Here is a 21,622-nt window from a genome sequence, read left to right on the forward strand (position 1 = left end):
GTTGACATCACCCAAAGGTGAATACGTTGGGATGCAACATTATAAGCCCCTATCTTTCTCAGTGTCCGATTGAAACTCCATAACCATTAGTATTGCGTGAGTGTTAGCAATTGTAGAAGACTATATGATAGTTGAGTATGTGGAGTTTGCTATTCCTGAAAATAAGATGAACTGCAATTGTTTGATGACTGAGAATGAAGTTTGCTAGTTTTCAATAAAGTTTATGGTCTATGCTTTGATATGTGAATTGCTTGTTACTTTATCGTGAGAAGCTTTATGAGATGAACTACTGTTATGACACATATAATCATGCTAGAAAAGGTGATTGAAATTATCATTGATCAAACTTGTGCACCTTCTAGCATTCACACTTTCATAAATTCTACTCCCTCCTTCCATCTATATAGGGCCTAATACATTTTTCGAGGCTAACTTTGACCAAATGTTAGAGCAATAATACATGACATGCAACTTACACAAAGCATACCACCAAATTCATATGTGAAAGGAGCTTCCAATGATATAATTTTTACATTATGCATCTCATGTACTATTAGTCTTGTCAATAGTCAAAGGCGGTCTTGAAAAACGCATTAGGCCCTATATAGATGGAAGGAGGGAGTATCTTTTATCATTTACCTACTTGAGGACGAGTAGGAATTAAGCTTGGCAATGCTGATACGTCTCCAAGGTATCTATAATTTATGAAGCATTCATGCTATTTTATTATCTGTTTTGAATGATTACGGGCTTTATTACACACTTTTATATTACTTTTGGGACTAACCTATTAACCGGAGGCCCAACCCATATTGCTGTTTTATTGCCTGTTTCAGTATTTCAAAGAAAAGGAATATCAAACGGAGTCCAAACGGAATGAAACCTTCGGCAGTGTGATTTTTGGAAAGATTATGATCCAGGAGACTTGGAGTGCAAGCAGGGAGGTCATCGAGGAGGCCACGAGACAGGGGGCGCGCCCACCCCCTGGGCGCGCCCTACCCTCTCGTGGGCCCCTTGAGGCTCCCCTGCCTGACTTATTTCGCCTATATAAGCCTGCGTACCCTAAAAACATCGAATATCAAGATAGATCGGGAGTTCCGCCGCCGCAAGCCTCTGTAGCCACCAAAAACCTCTCGGGAGCCCGTTCCGGCACCTTGCAGGAGGGGGAACCCATCACCGGTGGCCATCTTCATCATCCCGACGCTATCCATGACGAGGAGGGAGTAGTTCACCCTCGGGGCTGAGGGTATGTACCAGTAGCTATGTGTTTGATCTCTCTCTCTCTTGTGTTCTCTCTATGGCACAATCTTGATGTATCATGAGCTTTTCTATTATAGTTGGATCTTATGATGTTTCTCCCCCTCTACTCTCTTGTGATGAATTGAGTTTTCCTCTTGAAGTTATCTTATCGGATTGAGTCTTTAAGGATTTGAGAACACTTGATGTATGTCTTGCCGTGTTTATCTGTGGTGACAATGGGATATCATGTGCCACTTGATGTATGTTTTGGTGATCAACTTGCGAGTTCCGCCCATGAACCTATGCATAGGGGTTGGCACACGTCTTCGTCTTAACTCTCCAGTAGAAACTTCGGGGCACTCTTTGAAGTACTTTTGTGTTGGTTGAATAGATGAATCTGAGATTGTGTGATGCATATCGTATAATCATGCCCACGGATACTTGAGGTGACAATGGAGTATCTAGGTGACATTAGGGTTTTGGTTGATTTGTGTCTTAAGGTGTTATTCTAGTATGAACTCTATGATGGATTGAGCGGAAAGAATAGCTTCATTTGATTTTACTACGAACTCTTGAATAGATAGAACAGAAAGGATAACTTTGAGGTGGTTTCGTACCCTACCATAATCTCTTCGTTTGTTCCCCACTATTAGTGGCTTTGGAGTGACTCTTTGTTGCATGTTGAGGGATTTTTATATGATCTATCTATGTTATTATTGTTGAGAGAACTTGCACTAGTGAAAGTATGAACCCTATGCCTTGTTTCCTATCATTGCAATACCGTTTATGCTCACTTTTGTCATTAGTTACCTTGCTGTTTTTATATTTTTCAGATTACAAAAACCTATATCTACCATCCATATTGCACTTGTATTACCATCTCTTCGCCGAACTAGTGCACCTATACAATTTACCATTGTATTGGGTGTGTTGGGGACACAAGAGACTCTTTGTTATTTGGTTGCAGGGTTGTTTGAGAGAGACCATCTTCATCCTACGCCTCCCACGGATTGATAAACCTTAGGTCATCCACTTGAGGGAAATTTGCTACTGTCCTACAAACTTGTGAACTTGCAGGCCCAACAACGTCTACAAGAAGAAGGTTGTGTAGTAGACATCAGCCCGCCTTGTGGCAGAACAATGTTCCAAAGACACTATATTTCCCTAAAGGCAGTCATGCTGTCCTTTGTAATGCGGGATACCGGGTCTGTTATTATTTATTGCCTGTTATATGAAAGTTTTTTCTTCCTGTGCGGCCGTTTGGTATATATGAATCGTGAGAGTTGGCTAGTCGTCGGCTTCTGCCACCACGTAGAAAGTATGGGGGTGTTCGGGACATACCTGAACACTCTTTATCCCATTTTTGGGTCCTTGAAGGAGGTGTTCATCACAGCGAACCAGGCAATCAGACTATAGGGCTTTATCACTCTCACTTAGCCATAGGAATTCGAGTATGGTAGGCTCAGCCCCTGGTGTTTGGAAGACCGTACGAGGGGCTCTAACAGCGCCTGATCGGAAGACCGATCCGTCGCACTCTCCATTTGTTATGGCATTATGCGGAATAAATCCTTAAAGATTTTACAACCTCTCGAACAGCTGACCAGCTCTCGCCGTATCATGACAGTCAGTTTTCGGCTTTCTCTACTAAGGTGCTCGTTCGGAAGAACCGGGACACAATCATAGTAGTTCTCCCAGCGCTACCTTAGCCGATGGAGCGGAACGTAAGGTACCAAAACATGGGAGCCGGGAAAACCCAACTAATGACCCAAGACATGATTCGGAGCTGATGCATATAGTGCTATAAAGTTCGGGGTGCCGAGGGACCGACAGGGTGGCCGGACTTTGTTGCCATATTATGAGGACAATGAAGCCCCTGGCATAGTGGGGCATGACACTATGTGCGAGTGCCGTTATGACGAAAAAGGTGTCAATGAGGAATGACGGCCGATAAGTGTCATATAGTTCTACATGATGTAGTGGAGTGACACGCCTATGTGTATAAGTATGGTTTATGCTATGAAAGGAGGTATACTGGCGGAACCTGTTGCGACCGGGCGGGAGGAAGCTGTGTGCGGATCCGAAGTGTATCCGGACTGTCTTCTTGGGGAATACTTGTGTATTCCCTCTTTGTGTGTCCGAGCTGATTCCATGTCGCCAGTCCCGTTCTGCGAAAAAGTGAGCCTGTAAAGAAAAGTGCTTAGAGGCATTTGTGTGTCATAGGGTGGTTGACCGGAGCCTGGTCAAGCTGGGCTATCATGTCGTAAAGTAGCTCGGACTCCTTTGTTGGTGTCCGGGGGGTTGGCTGTCGAATCGAAGTTCGATAGAAGGGCACAACTCGCTACCTCAACGGCGGTATACTTTCCAATGTCGGGGTGGAGTTTGGCCTTTCCCATAATTGTGACTATGTCACGTGGGTTTGGCATGATATGGTACCACGTTGAGTTGAGCCAACGCAGTTTGTCCCAGTAGTATATAGTAGTTACTGTATAAGGGGACAATGCCGAAGACTTACTCTTCGGTATGGTGTTTGTTTGGTGATCTGAAGACAACCTCCAGGGTGGTGGGCCTATAAGACTTGGCCTTTACACCTGGAACGACATCTTTGAGAAGATGTTTTTAGTGGGTTTGATCCTCGAGCAATCAATACCTATCTGGTGAACTGTATCTTGGCGCAGCAAGTTTGAGCTGCTATTTATGCCAATAGGGGCTCCTGTGAGGTGGAACCCACCAACTGTTGGGTCGATGGTAAGTTCAATTGAATTGCCATGGTTGAAATTGGCTGGACGGTCTGTGTGATCGGAGATGATCGGCCGTATTTTTGTACCATGGGGTGACTTGTATTGTTGAGTCGTCATCCCGAGGAGTACACATTCATTCCCTTGTTGGTTTGCGGAGGATTTTTCTTTTACCTCATAATGTTTGATGGTCTGGGATCCTCGTTGTCTTCATAGCTTTGAGACCCCTTTTTATTGTTTTCGGCACGCGACCAACCGTTTTGTTTTGAAGATCCGGTCTTCTCTATTGGTACGATTGGCTGCCATTCCAGGGGTACCATGAATTTGACATGGTTGGTCGAGTATGCTGCCCTGGCCGGACGGGCCTATATTGTTCTCTTTCCGTTGACCGGTCTGGGAGCCGTGGAATCCGGCACCGACTGCCGTGTCTTGGGTGTGACCATTATTTTTGTGACGCTTATGTCTGTTGCGTCGTGGTTTATTGATGCTGCCTCGCGTTTCCTGCGTATTGCCCCGGACCGTGATGTATTGGAGTCGGGGTGTGGGCTTTAGGACCTCCTTCTCAAGTTGAGGTAGCAAATTGTGCTTTGGGTACCCTTTGGTGGGGCGGTCGAGTCCGTATTCCTTAGGTGCCAGGACCTTAGTCCATCTGTCTGTGAGCAGATCTTGGTCAGCTTGGAGCTACTGCTGCTTCTTTTTCAGGCTTCTTGCAGTGGCCATAAGCCGTCTCTAGAAGTGAACCTGCTCTACGGGATCCTCAGGCACGCCGAATTCATCGTCGCCGAGGCTCACCTCGTCTTCGGAGGGAGGCATGTGGTTGTCCTCCTTCGAATATCCGTTCGTCGTCTGCTCATCTGGGCTAATCTGCCCGTCTTCCTGTCCGGCTTGCTCGAAGGCAGGCTGATCGGGATTGTATTCGTCTTTGGCACCATCTGGATTGTTTTCGTCTTCGGCACCATCCGGATTGTTTTCGTCTCCTGTGCCGGTACTGCTGTGGTGGGGCTTAGAGCGGCGCCAATGACGCCCATGCTTTGATTTTTTTTCCTTGAGGTGTTATCCTCTATTGCCTCATCGCCATTGGTTTCTTTGGGAGTGTCCACCATATATATATCATACGAGGAGGTGGCTGTTCAGCGCCCAGTGGGCGGTGGTTTCTGTTCTTCTCCTACATCGTCGTCCAGACCGTCGATGTCTTCGGAGTCGAAGTCAAGCATGTCGGTCAAATCATCGACCATGGCAATGAAGTGGGTGGTGGGTGGGCAACGAATTTCCTCGTCGCCTGCTTCCCACTCAAGCCGGACATAGTTCGGCCAAGAGTCTCCTGACAGAGATAGAGAGAGAGACTTTAATGAATCCAGCATGTCACCAAAGGGCGAGTGCTGGAAGATATCCGCGGTGGTGAACTCCATTATCAGAGCCCAACCAGATTCGGCGGGCTCGGGGGCGCGCGGCCTGGAACCTACAGCCAGACGCAAGTCCGGGGGTCCAGTGACACAGACTTCCGTGGGGGTGGAGTCCGCGTTCGGCTCTACCGCCAATGAGTATGCGTCCTCCAGGGTGGTGTCCATCCACCTGTCCTCGTACAACGCGATATGCCTTGGATTTGGGTCCGCAGCTCTTGCAGGTGCGATATCCCGAGTATTGTCTGACAGCAGGTCTAAGCCGTGCTCGTCGTGACCGTTCGGCGCTCCTGGCGTAGGCCCGAATCCGTCGAAGATCAAGTCTCCGCGGATATTGGCCGTATAGTTCGAGTTTCCGAACCTGACCTGATGGCCAGGGGCGTAGCTATCGATCTTCTCCAGATGCCCAAGCGAATTGGCCCGCAGTGCGAAGCCACCGAACACGAGGATCTGTCCGGGGAGAAAAGTCTCACCCTAGACCGCGTTGTTGTTGATGATTGAAGGAGCCATCGAGCCTTGCAGCAACGACACAGAGGAACTCTCAATGAAAGCACCAATGTCGGTGTCAAAACCGGCGGATCTCGGGCAGGGGGTCCCGAACTGTGCGTCTAAGGCTAATGGTAACAGGAGCAGGGGACATGATGTTTTACCCAGGTTCGGGCCCTATCTATGGAGGTAATACCCTACTTCCTTCTTGATTGATCTTGATGATATGAGTATTACAAGAGTTGATCTACCACGAGATTGTAGAGGCTAAACCCTAGAAGCCAGCCTATGATTCCGATTGTTGTTCTACGGAGTAAACCCTCCGGTTTATATAGACACCGGAGGAGGCTAGGGTTACATAGAGTCGGTTAGACAGAAGGAGATCTAACATCTGGATCGCCAAGCTTGTCATCCACGCAAAGGAGAGTCCCATCCGGACACGGGACGAAGTCTTGAGTCTTGTATCTTCACGGTCCAATAGTCCGGCCAAAGTATATAGTCTGGCTGTCCGGATACCCCCTAATCCAGGACTCCCTCACCCAGTAAATCCAAAACTCACCCGAAAATCGTGAAACTTGGCATGGTGTCACAACATGGCACATATATGTCGAGGATTTTTTTTCCATTTTGGTGCAAGTTTTATAACAAGCCTCTTAAAAACCGGAGCTTCTCTCAAAGAAAGCCTCGTGGTTTCGTCCCCCTTGTTGGGGAAATGATAATCACTACCTCTTTTCGCCTTATATTTTCTTCTACCGGTAACATGGAACTACAAGATATCCGTGCTAAAATTTAAAATTATTCAGGGTTCGTTTGGCCTTTTTATACACTAATTGAATTTCCTAGGCATTTATTGTCCATAATTCAAATCTGAACCTCAAATACATGCTCCAGTTCACCAAAATGGCTAGAAAAATTATACATGCATGTGTCCTTGGGTGCATGTTTAGGTCTCATGCCAGGAATGGTAACGAATTACAACCGTACCGGCGTCCTGGCTCGTCCTCAAACATTTGGAATCTCGGTTTTTAAATCCCCGTAAATCCTAAACTCACCAGAAAGTCATGAAAGTAGGCATGGTGTCACGTCATGGCACATATATGTCATGGTAAAAACATTGTCCAATTTGGGCCAAGCTTTATTACAAACCTCTTACAAGCCAGAGCTTCTCTCAAAGAAGCCTCATGGTTCCGATAGGGAAACGTGTTCCCCTTGTTGTTGAAACATAATCACTGCCTCTTTTCACCTTGTATTTTCTTCTACGGGCAACATTGAACGACAAGATATCCGTGCAGAAATTTAAACTTATTCAGGGTTCTTTTGGCCTTTTTATACACTAATTGAGTTTCTTAGGCATTTAATGTCCATAATTCAAATCTAAACTTCAAAAACATGCTCCAGTTCACCAAAATGGCTAGAAAAATTATACATGTGTCCTTGGGTGCATGTTTAGGTCCCAGGCCAGGAATGGGAACGAATTACAACCGTACCAGTGTCCTGGCTCGTCCTCAAACATTTGGAATCTCGGTTTTTAAATCCCCGTAAATCCAAAACTCACCAGAAAGTCATGAAATTAGGTATGGTGTCACGTCATGGCACATATATGTCGTGGTAAAAACATTGTCCAATTTGGGCCAAGCTTTATTACAAACCTCTTACAAATCAGAGTTTCTCTCAAAGAAGCCTCATGGTTCCGATATGGAAACATGTTCCCCTTATTGTCGAAACGTAATCACTGCCTCTTTTCGCCTTGTATTTTCTTCTATGGGCAACATGGAACGACATGATATCCATGTTGAAATTTATACTTATTCAGTGTTCGTTTGGCCTTTTTATACACTAATTGAGTTTCCTAGGCATTTAATGTCAATAATTCAAATCTGAACTACAAATACATGCTCCAGTTCACCAAAATGGGTAGAAAAATTATACATGTGTCCTTGGGTACATGTTTAGGTTCCATGCCAGGAATGGGAATGAATTGCAACCTTACTGGCATCCTGGCTCGTCCTCAACCATTTGGAATCTCAATTTTTAAATCCCCATAAATGCAAAACTCATCAGAAAGTCATCAAAGGTGGCAGGTGTCACGTCATGGCACATATATGTCGTGGTAAAAAAATTGCCAATTTGGGCCAAGCTTTATTACAAACCTCTTACAAACCGGAGCTTGTCGCAAGAACCCTCGTAGTTTCGATAGGGAAACGTGTCCCCTTGTGGGCCAAACAATAATCGCTCCCTCTTCTAGCCTCATATTTTCTTCTACACGCAACATGGAACAACGGGAGATTCGCGCTGAACTTTGAAATTATTTAGGGTTCCTTTGACCCTTTTTATTCATTAATTGTGTTTTCTAGGCATTTCATGTCCATAATTCAAATCCGAACTACAAATACATGCTCCAGTGCACCAAAATGGATAGAAAAAACATACATGTGTGTCCTTGGGGTGCACGTTTAGGTCCCATGGAACGAATGGGAATGAATTCAACCGTCTTGCCGTCCTGCCTTGGCCACAAACATTGCGAATCTCGGTTTATAAATCTCTGTAAATCCAAAACTCACTAGGAAATCGTGAAACTTGGCAGGGTGTCACTGCATATAATTGTCCAATTTGGGTGAAGCTATATTACAAGCCTCTTACAAACCGAAGCTTCTCACAACCCTCGTGGTTTCAGTGGGCGAAACGATAATCGTTGCCTCTTCAAGCCTTCAACTTTGTTTTCTACAGGCAACATAGAATAACAGGAGTGTCGTGCCGAAATTTGAAAGTATTTAGGGTTCGTTTGGCCATTGTATATATTACTAATTAAGTATTCTACACATTAAATGTACTCCATAATTCAAACTTGAACTAAAAGTCGTCCAGTTTGAGAAGAGGCGCACACATTAGTAGCCAATGAAGTCCTTTTTGAAACAATAAGCCGACACGTTAATATCACAAACGGTTGTACTATATGAGCCGTGTCAATATTTAACCATACTAAGTGGAGTGCATGCAGCTGTTTTATTAGACGGGACGAGCGCTAGAAGTCCACCGTGCAGGCTCGACGGGACGCGTGCGAGCAGTCCGCCGCGCAGGCTCGACGGGACGCGTCCATCCTGTCCACCTCGCAGGCTCGACAGGACACGTGCGAGCAGCAAGGCCGCCCATGCTCACCGGGAAGCAAGCTCTTTGACCTCCATGCACCAGCCGCCGCCCGCCTCACTCAAAACTTTGTTATGATCCGGCAACTCCGGAGTGACAATAGTCGGGACTACTCCCGGTGATGACTGTAGTTTGTGGAGTTCATATATTCATCGTGTGTTAATGCTTTGTTCCAATTCTCTATTAAAAAGAGGCCTTAATATCCCTTATTTTCCAATAGGACCCCGCTGCCACGGGAGGGTAGGACAAAATATGTCATGCAAGTTCTTTCCATAAGCACGTATGACTATTTACGGAATACATGCCTACATTATATTTTTGAACTGGAGCTAGTGCCATATCGCCCTAGGTTATGACTGCCTCATGATGAATATCATCCAATGAATCACCGATCCAATGCCTACGAATTTACCTTATATTGTTCTTGCTAAGTAACTACTGCCGCTACTGTTATCGTTACTGCTACAAAATTACTGCATCACTATTACCATTATTGTTGTTGCTGCTACCATTATCAAAACTATCATATTACTGTGCTACTGATCACTTAGCTGCAGATAATTAATCTCCAGGTGTGGTTGAATTGACAACTCAGCTGCTAATACTTGCAAGCATTCTTTGGCTCCCCTTGTGTCGGATCTATAAATTTGGGTTGAATATTCTACCCTCAAAAACTGTTGCTATCCCATATACTTGTGGGTTATCAGTTGTCCAAATCAAATGGATAGATCGGAGAGAAATACAAGGCTATAACAATCACACATAATAAAGTTCAAAAAAGACTCAACTACTTTCAATGAATAATCTAATCAAAAACCCACAATTCATCGGATCCCAACAAATGCAGCACACATCGAATCGATATCCGAAGAGAACATTATATTGAAGATCAAAGAGAGAGAAAGACATCTAGCTAATAATTGTGGACCCATCGGTCCTATGGGAACTAATAACACATCATCGAAGGTGCAGCAAGGTTGATGTGGAAGCCATTCGTGATCGATTCCCAGAGTACTGATGAAGGCCTCCAGATGGGATCGCGGAAGAACAGAGACTTATGGTGGCATAAAAGTTGTTTCGTTGGTGCTTGTGGGGGGTTTCAATATTTGGGAATTTATAGCATTGTAATTAGGTCAAACGGAGCCACGAGGGCCCCACAAGACATCAGGGTGCACCTACCCCCCCCCCCCCCAAGGGCGCGACCTATTGTCTTGTTTTGTCCTCGTAGGTCTTCTGGTCCTCCCCAGAACTTCTAGGGTCTCTTATGTTCCAGAAAAAACTGTCAAATTTTTTCGTCTTGTTTGGATTCCATTTGGTATGGATTTTCAGTAAAACCCAAAACAAGCAGAAAACAACAACTAGCACTATGCACTAGGTTAATAGGTTAGTTCCCAAATGTGATATAAAAATTTCATATAATATAATAGCATGAAACAATCAAAAATTATAGATATGTTGGAGACGTATCAGCATCCCCAGGTTTAATTCCCGTTCGTCCTCGAGTAGGTAAATGATAAAAACGGAATTCGCGCCAATATGTAAAGTTTTGACCTTTTCACGGGGTTTGGATGCACCAACGAAGTTTGCACCAATTCTCGAGGTGAAAATGGGCAATGCACGGTACTAGAGAGGCTAGGAACATGTGGATAGGTGGGAGTGTTGTATTAGTCCATGAACTCACATTAGTTAAAGAACTCACATATTTATTGTGAAAGTTTTATTAGACCTCGAAGCAAAGTATTACTCACATGCCCCTAGGAAGGAGCTTGGTAGTAGTTAACCATCGTGCGCCCCCAATTCAAACAGTACAAAGGATTTCAATCAGAAATAAAAAATTCTCCAACATTCCTTTCATGCCATGATCGACACTTAAATGAGTAATTCCTAACATGCTTTAATATCGATTCTTTACTAACCAATGACCATGAACTAATACTCTTTCATATTACTACATCAATATAATTAAATCACACATTTCATATTCGGTGATCTACATGAAAGTTTTTATTATATCACTCTTGTATACATATCATTCTTGAACTAATCTCATAACCCGAGCTTATCAATTCCCATTTAAGACAGGGTGCGCGCCCCCTGTCTCCTGGACAGGGTGTGGGCCCCCTGGCCTATTTCTTTCGCTCATAAATTCTTATTAAATCCAAAAAGTTGTTTCATGGAGTTTCAGGACTTTTGGAGTTGTGTAGAATAGGTTTCCAACATTTGCTCCTTTTCCAGCCAGAATTCCAGCTGCCGGCATTCCCCCTCTTCATGGTAAACTTTGTAAAATAAGAGAGAATAGCCATAAGTATTGAGATATAATGTGTAATAACAGCCCATAATGCAATAAATATCGATATAAAAGCATGATGCAAAATGGACGTACCAACTCCCCCAAGCTTAGACCTCGCTTGTCCTCAAGCGGAAGCCAAATCGAAAAATATGTCCACATGTGTTTAGAGATAGAGGTGTCGATAAAAATAAAATACGGACATGAGGGCATCATTAACATTCTAATAACAACAACATATACAGATTTTGTCATATGATTTCCTATGCTCAAGTAACAAGCAATTCACAATGTCAAGTATGGTTCAAAAATTTCATTGGGAACTAACAAACTATAATCTCAGTCATTGAAGCAATTGCAATTTATCGTAACATCAGAAAGAGTCAATAATAGATCTTTTCAGCAAGCTCTCGTACTCAACTATCTCGTAGTCTCTTATAATTGTTAACACTCACGCAATACTTGTGGTTATAGAGTTTCAGCCGGACACTGAGAAAGATAGGGGCTTATTGTGTTGCCTCCCAACTTATTCACCTTTAGGTGATGTCAACAATAATAGCCCATGCTAACTTACATCCAATTGGATATATATATATATATATATATATATATATATATATATATATATATATCATGATGTTTCAAACACGAGGAGCTTGCCAAAGGATAAAATGAAAAAGGGAAAGGTGAGGATCACCTTGACTCAAGCATAAAGTAAAAACATAAGGTAAAATATAGGCCCTTCACAGAGGGAAGCAGAGGTTGTCATGCGCGTTTAGGGTTGATGCACGAAATCTTAATGCAAAAGAACGTCACTTTATATTACCCCTTGTATGTGGACCTTTATTATGCAGTCCGTCACTTTTATTACTTCCACAACAAGTTCATACAAAGCTTATTTTCTCTGCACTAATAAGTCATACATAATTAGAGAGCAATTTTTATTGCTTGCACCGATGACAACTTACTTGAAGGATCTTACTCAATCCATAGGTAGGTATGGAGGACTCTCATGGGAAAACTGGGTTTAAGGATATTTGGAAGCACAAGTAGTATTTCTACTTGGTGCAAGGAATTTGGCTAGGATGAGGGGGAAAGGCAAGCTCAACATGTTTGGAAGGTCAATGACAATATACTTTAACTAAGATGTCGGAAAACACAAATCATTACGTTGTCTTCCTTGTCCAACATCAACTCTTTTAGCATGTCATACTTAATGAGTGCTTCACAATCATAAAAGATGTCCAAGATAATATATTTATATTTGAACCCCTCTTTCCTTATCACTTCCTATTATTTGCAACGATGACCAAGACTACGTTCATCAACTCTCAACAATTTTTATGCCTCATACTTTCTATGTGTGAAGTTATCACTATCCATAAGATCAATATGAACTCTTTTATTCTTTCTACTTTCTCAAGATCATAGCAACAAGGCAAAGCCCTTGACTCAATACTAATCTTTATTATAGATAGCACACTGACTCGATTACATAAAGAGATCACAAAGCAAAACTCAAAACTACCTATTATCAAAACTTCAAACTACTAGATCAAGATACTACTAAAAGGATCGAACTAAATAAAGCGGTAAAGATAGGAGTGTGATGGTGATACGATACCGGGGCACCTCCCCCAAGGTTGGCAGTTGCCAAGGGGAGTGCCCATACCCATGTGATTATTTCCTCGGAGGTGGTGAAGTAGGAGTTGTTGATGAGGTAGGCTTGTCATTCGTCTTCCAAGGCATAGGCTCTCCATCATAAAAGGATGATCGAGTCTCCGGGATCCTTAAATCTGCAGCCAAACTCATTCGCTTGAATCTATATTCATACTCACAGTTCTGGTTTTGCAGGTCATAGATCTGGGCTTGGAGGTGCTCAATTTTCTCTTGGAGCTTGAAGATGGTCTCCCCAATGACTTTAGCATCTATCTTGTGGTTGTTAGTGAACTCCATGATCATCATCTGGTTGGCGTTGAGTCCACGCTCCACCATCCCTTGGCACTTGAAAACTTCTTGTTCCACGGCTTCGAGCTTTGTCTCCACGGTCCCGGTACGCCTTTGTCCCTCCACATCGCGGATGTGCAGCACCCCCTCACGCATCTCAATGGTTTGAGGATGATGCAGCACCTCCGCGAGATAGGGGTTGATAACCCTCTCAAAAAACTTGTCCTTGGAAGCGCTTGGAGACGCCGTGATGCTCTAGATCTGAAACAGAAACAACTCGAAACGAAAACAAAGGATATTTGCGTGATACGGTGGTTAAAACCTTCAAGAGTATATATAATGAATTTTTACCGACCGAAATACGTAACATACAAGAAAATGGAGTCCGGGAGGCACACGAGGTACCCACGAGATAGGGGGTGCGCCCTACAGGGGGGAGGGGCGCCCTCCACCCTCGTGGGGGCCTCGTGTCCCTTCCGGACTACTTCTTTCTTCCTAAAATTCTTAAATAATCCAAAACTGATAAAAATTGCCATAAGAGTTGTTTTGCAGTCGGTTTACTTACCGTACCACGTACCTATGCCTTTTCAGAGTCTGGAACGTTCTGGAAAGTGTCCCTTATGTATTCCTCGGGGGTTATGTCAATAATATTAGTTTCAACATTGATAGTATTACCTGAAATATAATGTTTAATTCTTTGACCGTTAACCACCCTCGGGTTTGTGCCTTCGAAGTTGTTGATTTTATAGCCCCAGAACGATAGACCTCCTCGATAACGTAGGGACCTTCCCATTTTGAGAGAAGTTTTCCTGCAAAAAAATCTTAAACGAGAGTTGAACAATAACATATAATATCCTACGTTAAACTCACGCTTTTGTATCCTCTTATCATGCCAGCGTTTGACTTTATCTTTGAAAAGCTTGGCATTCTCATAGGCTTGGGTTCTCCATTCATCAAGTGAGCTAATATCAAATAACCTTTTCTCACCGGCAAGTTTGAAGTCATAATTGAGCTCTTTAATAGCCCAATATGCCCTATGTTCAAGTTCAAGAGGTAAATGACATGCTTTTCCATAAACCATCTTATAAGGAGACATACCCATAGGATTTTTGTATGCAGTTCTATAGGCCCATAATGCATCATCAAGTTTTTTGGACCAATTCTTTCTAGATCTATTCACAGTCTTTTGCAAAATTAATTTGAGCTCTCTATTGCTCAACTCTACTTGACCACTAGACTGCGGTGATAAGGAGATGCGATTCTATGATTGACATCATACTTAGCAAGCATCTTACGGAAAGCACCATGAATACAATGTGAACCACCATCAGTCATAATATATATAGGGACTCCAAACCTCAGAAAAATAACTTCTTTAAGCATTTTAATAGAAGTGTTATGATCAACACTACTAGTTGGAATAGCTTCTACCCACTTAGTAACGTAATCAATAGCAACTAAAATATGTGTATAACCATTGGAGGCAGGAAAAGTTCCCATATAATCAAAGCCCCAAACATCAAATGGTTCGATAACAGGAGAATAATTCATAGGCATTCCTTGACGTCTACTAATGTTACCTATTCTTTGACATTCATCACAAGATAAGACAAACTTACGAGCATCTTTAAAGAGAGTAGGACAATAAAAACCAGATTGTTGTACCTTGTGTGCAGTTCTATCTCCAGCGTGGTGTCCTCCATAAGACTCAGAGTGACACTTATGTAGAATCTGTTCCTGTTCATGCTCAGGCACACAATGTCTAATAACACCATCTACTCCTTCTTTATAAAGGTGTGGATCATCCCAGAAGTAATGTCTTAAATCATAAAAGAACTTTTTCTTTTGCTGGTATGTGAAACTAGGCGGTATATATTTAGCAACAATGTAATTAGCATAGTCAGCATACCAAGGAGCAGTACGAGAAGCATTGACGACCGCTAATTGTTCATCAGGAAAGCTATCATTAATTGGCAGTGGGTCATCAAGAACATTCTCTAACCTAGACAAGTTGTCTGCAACGGGGTTCTCAGCTCCCTTTATATCAATAATATGCAAGTCAAATTCTTGGAGCAAGAGAACCCATCTAATGGGTCTAGGCTTAGCATCTTTCTTTTCCATAAGATATTTAATAGCAGCATGATCAGTGTGAATAGTAACTTTGGAATCAACAATATAAGGTCTAAACTTATCACATGCAAACACAACTGCTAAGAACTCTTTTTCAGTAGTAGCATAATTTCTTTGGGCAGTATCAAGAGTGTTACTAGCATACTGGATAACATTCAATTTCTTATCGACTCTTTGCCCTAAAACAGCACCTACAACATAATCACTAGCATCACACATTATTTCAAAAGGTAAATTGCAATCAGGTGGCTGAACAATAGGTGCAGTGATCAAAGCTTTCTTAAGTGTTTCAAATGCTTCTACACAATCATCATCAAAGACAAAAATAATATCTTTTTGCAATAAATTAGTCAGAGGCCTAGAGATTTTAGAAAAGTCCTTAATGAACCTCCTATAAAAGCCGACGTGACCAAGGAAACTTCTTATACCTTTTATGTCCTTGGGACATGGCATCATTTCAATAACATCAACTTTGGCTTTATCAACTTCAATACCTTTCTCGGAGATCTTGTGCCGCAAGACAATGCCTTCATTAACCATAAAGTGACACTTTTCCCAATTCAAGACAAGACTAGTGTCTTCGCATCTCTGCAAAACTCGATCAAGGTTGCTCAAACAATCATAAAAAGAGGATCCATAGACTGAGAAGTCATCCATGAATACCTCACAAATCTTTTCACAAAAATCACAGAATATAGCCATCATGCATCTTTGAAAGGTAGCAGGTGCATTACATAAACCAAAAGGCATACGTCTATAAGCAAAAGTACCAAAAGGGCAAGTAAAAGTAGTTTTAGATTGATCCTTCGCTGACACAGGTATCTAAGAGAAACCAGAATAACCATCTAGAAAGCAGAAATGAGTCTGTTTGGATAGCCGCTCTAGCATTTGATCAATAAAAGGTAAAGGGTAATGATCTTTATTAGTAGCTTTACTTAACTTACGGAAATCAATTACCATCCTATAACCTGTAATAATTCTTTGCGGGATCAATTCATCTTTATCATTAGGGACAACGGTAATACCTCCCTTTTTAGGGACACAATGGACATGGCTTACCCATTCACTATCAGCAACGGGGTAAATAATACCTGCCTCAAGGAGCTTTAGTATCTCCTTCCTTACCACTTCCTTCATCTTGGGATTTAATCGTCTTTGAGGATCTCTAACTTGTTTGGCATCTTTCTCTACTGAAATATTGTGTTGACATAACGTGGGACTAATGCCCTTAAGATCGTCCAGAGTATATCCAATAGCGGCTCGGTGTTTCTTCAGAGTTTTCAATAATCTTTCTTCTTCTTTCTCTGTAAGGTTAGCACTAATAATAACAGGATATATTTTTTTTCATCAAGATAAGCATACTTAAGATTATCAGGTAATGGTTTGAGTTCAAACACGGGGTCACCCTTGGGTGGAGGGGGATCCCCAAGAATTTCAACGAGAAGATTATGTTTCAGCATAGGTTCCTGTTTAAGGAACACTTCATCTATTTCTTCCCTTTCCCTCATAAACATATCGTTTTCATGGTCTAGCAAATATTGTTCTAACAGATCAGTTGGAGGAACAACAATGGAAGAAGACCAATAATTTCATCCTTACTAGATGGTTCCCTTTCACGAGGTTGTCTACTAAACTTGGAAAAATTAAACTCATGAGGCATACCATCTATGCCAATAGTGAAAATATTCCTTTCACAATTAATCTTAGCACTAGCTGTATTCAAGAAGGGTCTACCAAAAATAATGGGACAAAAATCATCTTGTGGGGAAGCAAGAACAAGAAAATCGGCAGGGTATTTAACCTTCCCACACAAAACTTCAACATCTCTAACAATCCCAATAGATTTGATGGTATCCCTATTAGCAAGCTTAATAGTAACATCAATGTCTTCTAATTCAACAGGTGCAATGTCGTGCATAATTTCTTTATAAAGATCATAAGGTATCGCACTAGCACTAGCACCCATATCACATAAGCCATGATAACAACGATCTCCTATTTTAACAGAAATAACAGGCATGCCTACAACAGGTCTACGTGTCTTAGTATCAAGTCTAGCAATATTAGCAGTCTCACCCAAGAAAGAAATAACATGCCCATCTAAATCCTCATCCAAGAGATCTTTAACCATAGCAATACTAGGTTCAACATTAATTTGCTCAGGAGGTGTATAGGTCCTAGTATTACTCTTACGAACAACAGTCGAAGCTTTAGCATGATCTTTTATCCTAACAGGAAAAGGCGGTTTTTCAACATAAGCAGTAGGAACAATAGGATCACTATATGTAATAGTATTTTCATCGACTGTAATAGGTGCAACTACTTTCACTTCAACAGGAGGATTATATATTTAAACCACTTCTCTTTTGGGAGATCAACGTGAGTAGCGAAAGATTCACAAAAAGCAGCTACTATCTCAGAGTCAAGTCCATACTTAGAGCTAAATCCACGGAAAGCATCAGTATCCATAAAAGATTTAACACAATCGAACTTAGGTGTCATACCTGACTCCTTACCATCGTTAGAACCCCAATCTTCAGAGTTGCGTTTAATTCTTTCCGATAAGTCCCATTTGAAATCAATAGTCTTCAGCATATAAGAACCAGCATAGGAAGTATCGAGCAGGTTGCGATTATCGAGAGAAATCTGAGCATAAAAATTCTGAATAATCATTTTTTGAGAGAGCTCATGATTGGGGCATGAATATAACATTGACTTAAGCCTCCCCCAAGCTTGAGCGATGCTTTCTCCTTCACGAGGACAGAAATTATATATGTAATTACGATCATGATGAACAAGATGCATAGGATAGAACTTCTGGTGAAATTCCAACTTCAATCGCTTATAATTCCAAGATCTCGTATCATCACATAGCCTATACCATGTCATTACATCTCCCTTCAAAGATAAAGGGAAGACCTTCCTTTTGACAACATCATCGGGAATACCTGCAAGCTTAAATAATCCACAAACTTCATCCACAAAGATAAGGTGTAAATCGGGATGCAATGTTCCGTCTCCTGCAAAAGGATTAGCTAGCAGTTTTTCTATCATACCTGAAGGAATCTCAAAGTGAATATTTTCATAAAGTTCAGTAGGTTGAGGGGAATCTCTTTGCTCTTCTGGTTGGGGTGAAGATACCCCAAACAAGCCCCTCAAAGGATTAGTTTCCATAGTGACAAGTAACAGAAAATTTCAGCACACTATATAAATGTTTCCTTACAAAGTTCCACTCACCAAAAGCGCTACACTCCCCGGCAATGGCGCCAGAAAAGAGTCTTTATGACCCAAAAGTGTAGGGGAACTATCTTAGTCCTTTCGATAAGTAAGAGTGTCGAACCCAACGAGGAGCAGAAGGAAATGATAAGCGGTTTTCAGTAAGGTTTTCTCTGCAAGCACTGAAATTGTAGGTGATAGATAGTTTTATGATAAAATTAATAGTAACGAGTAACAAGTAAATAAAGTAAACAAAGTGCAGCAAGGTGGCCCAATCCTTTATGTAGCAAAGGATAAGCCTGGACAATTTCTAATAATGAAGAAAGAGCTCCCGAGGACACATTGGGAATTATTGTCAAGCTAGTTTTCACCATGTTCATAAGATTCGCGTTCGGTACTTTGATAATTTGATATGTGGGTGGACCGGTACTTGGGTACTGCCCTAACTTGGACAAGCATCCCACTTATGATTAACCCCTATTGCAAGCATCCACAACTACAAAAAGGAGTATTAAGGTAAACCTAACCACATCATTAAACATATGGGTCCATATCAACCCCTAACGAAGCAACGCATAAACTAGGGTTTAAGCTTCTGTCACTCTAGCAACCCATCATCTACTTATTACTTCCCCATGCCTTCCTCTAGGCCCAAATAATGGTGAAGTGTCATGTAGTCGACGTTCACATAACACCACTAGAGGAAAAGACAACATACATCTCATCAAAATATCGAACGAATACCAAATTCACATGACTACTAATAGCAAGACTTCTCTCATGTCCTCAGGAACAAACGTAACTACTCACAAAGCATATTCATGTTCATAATCAGAGGAGTAATAATATGCATAAAGAATATGAACATATGATCTTCCACCAAGTAAACCAATTAGCATCAACTACAAGGAGTAATCAACACTACTAGCAACCCACAGGTACCAATTTGTGGTTTTGATACAAGATTGGATATAAGAGATGAACTAGGGTTTTGAGAGGAGATGGTGCTGGTGAAGATGTTGATGTAGATTGACCCCCTCCCGATGAGAGGATCATTGTTGATGACGTTAGTGATGATTTTCCCCTCCCGGAGGGAAGTGTCCCCGGCAGAACAGCTCCGCCAGAGCCCTAGATTGATTCTGCCAAGGTTCCGCCTCGTGGCGGCGGAGTTTTGTACTATAAGCTTGCCCACATTTTTTTCCAGGGTAAAAGTGATGATATAGCAGAAGATGGACGCCAAAGGCCCACCAGGGGGTCCAGGAGATAGGGGGTCGCGCCCTATAGGGGGGGGGGGCGCCACCCTGTCTCCTGGATAGGGTGTGGGCCCCCTGGCCTATTTCTTTTGCTCATAAATTCTTAGTAAATCCAAAAAGTTGTTTCGTGGAGTTTCAGGACTTTTGGAGTTGTGCAGAATAGGTTTCCAACGTTTGCTCCTTTTCCAGCTAGAATTCCAACTGCCGGCATTCCCCCTCTTCATGGTAAACCTTGTAAAATAAGAGAGAATAGCCATAAGTATTGAGATATAATGTGTAATAACAGCCCATAATGCAATAAATATCGATATAAAAGCATGATGCAAAATGGACGTATCAGGCACAAAGAGGACGGTTATTTGCAACGGTGAATAACTAGAATCAAGGATCAACTTTTGAAGTGAAGGGGCATCTTGGATGATGAGCTGCCTTCCGTCAAAAGAAATTCCAATTCTTACAAGGTTAGGCGACTTTATTTGGAGACAACCAATTCTAACTGTGAAAACAAGCACCAAGCACTCCAGGGCAGGGCAACTGGAGTGGATGATGCTGTGCAATGAGGCCTCCGATATACGAACCCGCACAAGTGAAAGTTTCTTGAGAAATGGGAGTCGAAGGTTTAGTACCAGATTGTCTGGTAGATAGCACAGTGCAAAGGTGGCGGTGTGGAGAGAGGAGGAAAACCGCAAGATGGACATCGATGCCGAGGGCACAATTACATGGCGTTCGGTATGTGGTATGTGATTTCTAGGAGAATAGTAGAACTCAAGCAGCTATAGTTCTGTGAATTCAGAGGATTTTAGCCAGGCGTCCACCATGCAGGGCATGGTATGCTTGCTCAGGTAGCATGACAGGATGCAGAGGCTTTGAACGGAGCCCTGGTGGGAGGAGATGATGGATCTGGGGATTTCAAAATCATTGAAGAGAGATAGCTGACGACAATCGAGATTAAGGGGCATGGCGCGCCATAGAGGGCACCACCGAATTGAGAGGACTTGGGTGCGGCAACAATCCTTGGTGGGGAGAAGCGAGATGATCTCCCCAAGGACGGCGTCCAGGAGATCGCTGATGCGGTCCACCCGAGACTCTATGGGTTCCTGGGATCCGGTGGGGGCGGGGTCGCCGCTTCTCCCCGCGCTGCCGGGTGTAGGATCTACAACAGGCATCTCCACTGGCGGGAGCCTCATCTTCTTGGTGCTGAGGTCAGCCGACTCCATTTTCCTCGAGGGCGTCGCGTCGCGCTCACGGATTTGAGCAGAGTAACAAATGACGAGCCTAGTTGTAGTGCGAGTGAAGAAGAAGGGAAGCTGGCGTTTTTCTATAGTAGTGAGGAAGAAGGGGAGCTAGGGTTTTCTGTAGGAGTGAGGTGAGGAATTTGGGGGTACGAGTGGAGCGAGCTGACGTGAGGTGGGTGGGAGTGAGGAGGAAGAAGAGCACCTAGGTTTTTTGGGGGCGGTGTGCTAGGTGTGGTAGCACCTCTCATTCAGTAAATATATGGGCTTCTGAATTGATTTTACTATTTACTAGGGGTGGATGGGCTGTTTTGTCTTGGGCCCAGAGAAACAATTACTACTAGTACAGTGGAGACACTCTACAGCTACCCAGAAAACAATTACTACTGGTACAGTGGATACAATACCGCTTCTGGCTCCTCCTAGGTCATCGAAACGTCTCCCTCTACTGAATGCTGTTATACTTTTGTTCGCCGACATGTGGGCCACGCAGCGCGCGGGCCCAAATGCCATCCACCAAATTGGAAGGCAGTATGCAGGCGGAGAGTCACCC

The sequence above is a fragment of the Triticum dicoccoides genome, chromosome 7B (genome assembly GCF_002162155.2).
Source record: "Triticum dicoccoides isolate Atlit2015 ecotype Zavitan chromosome 7B, WEW_v2.0, whole genome shotgun sequence".
NCBI lineage: Eukaryota > Viridiplantae > Streptophyta > Magnoliopsida > Poales > Poaceae > Triticum > Triticum dicoccoides.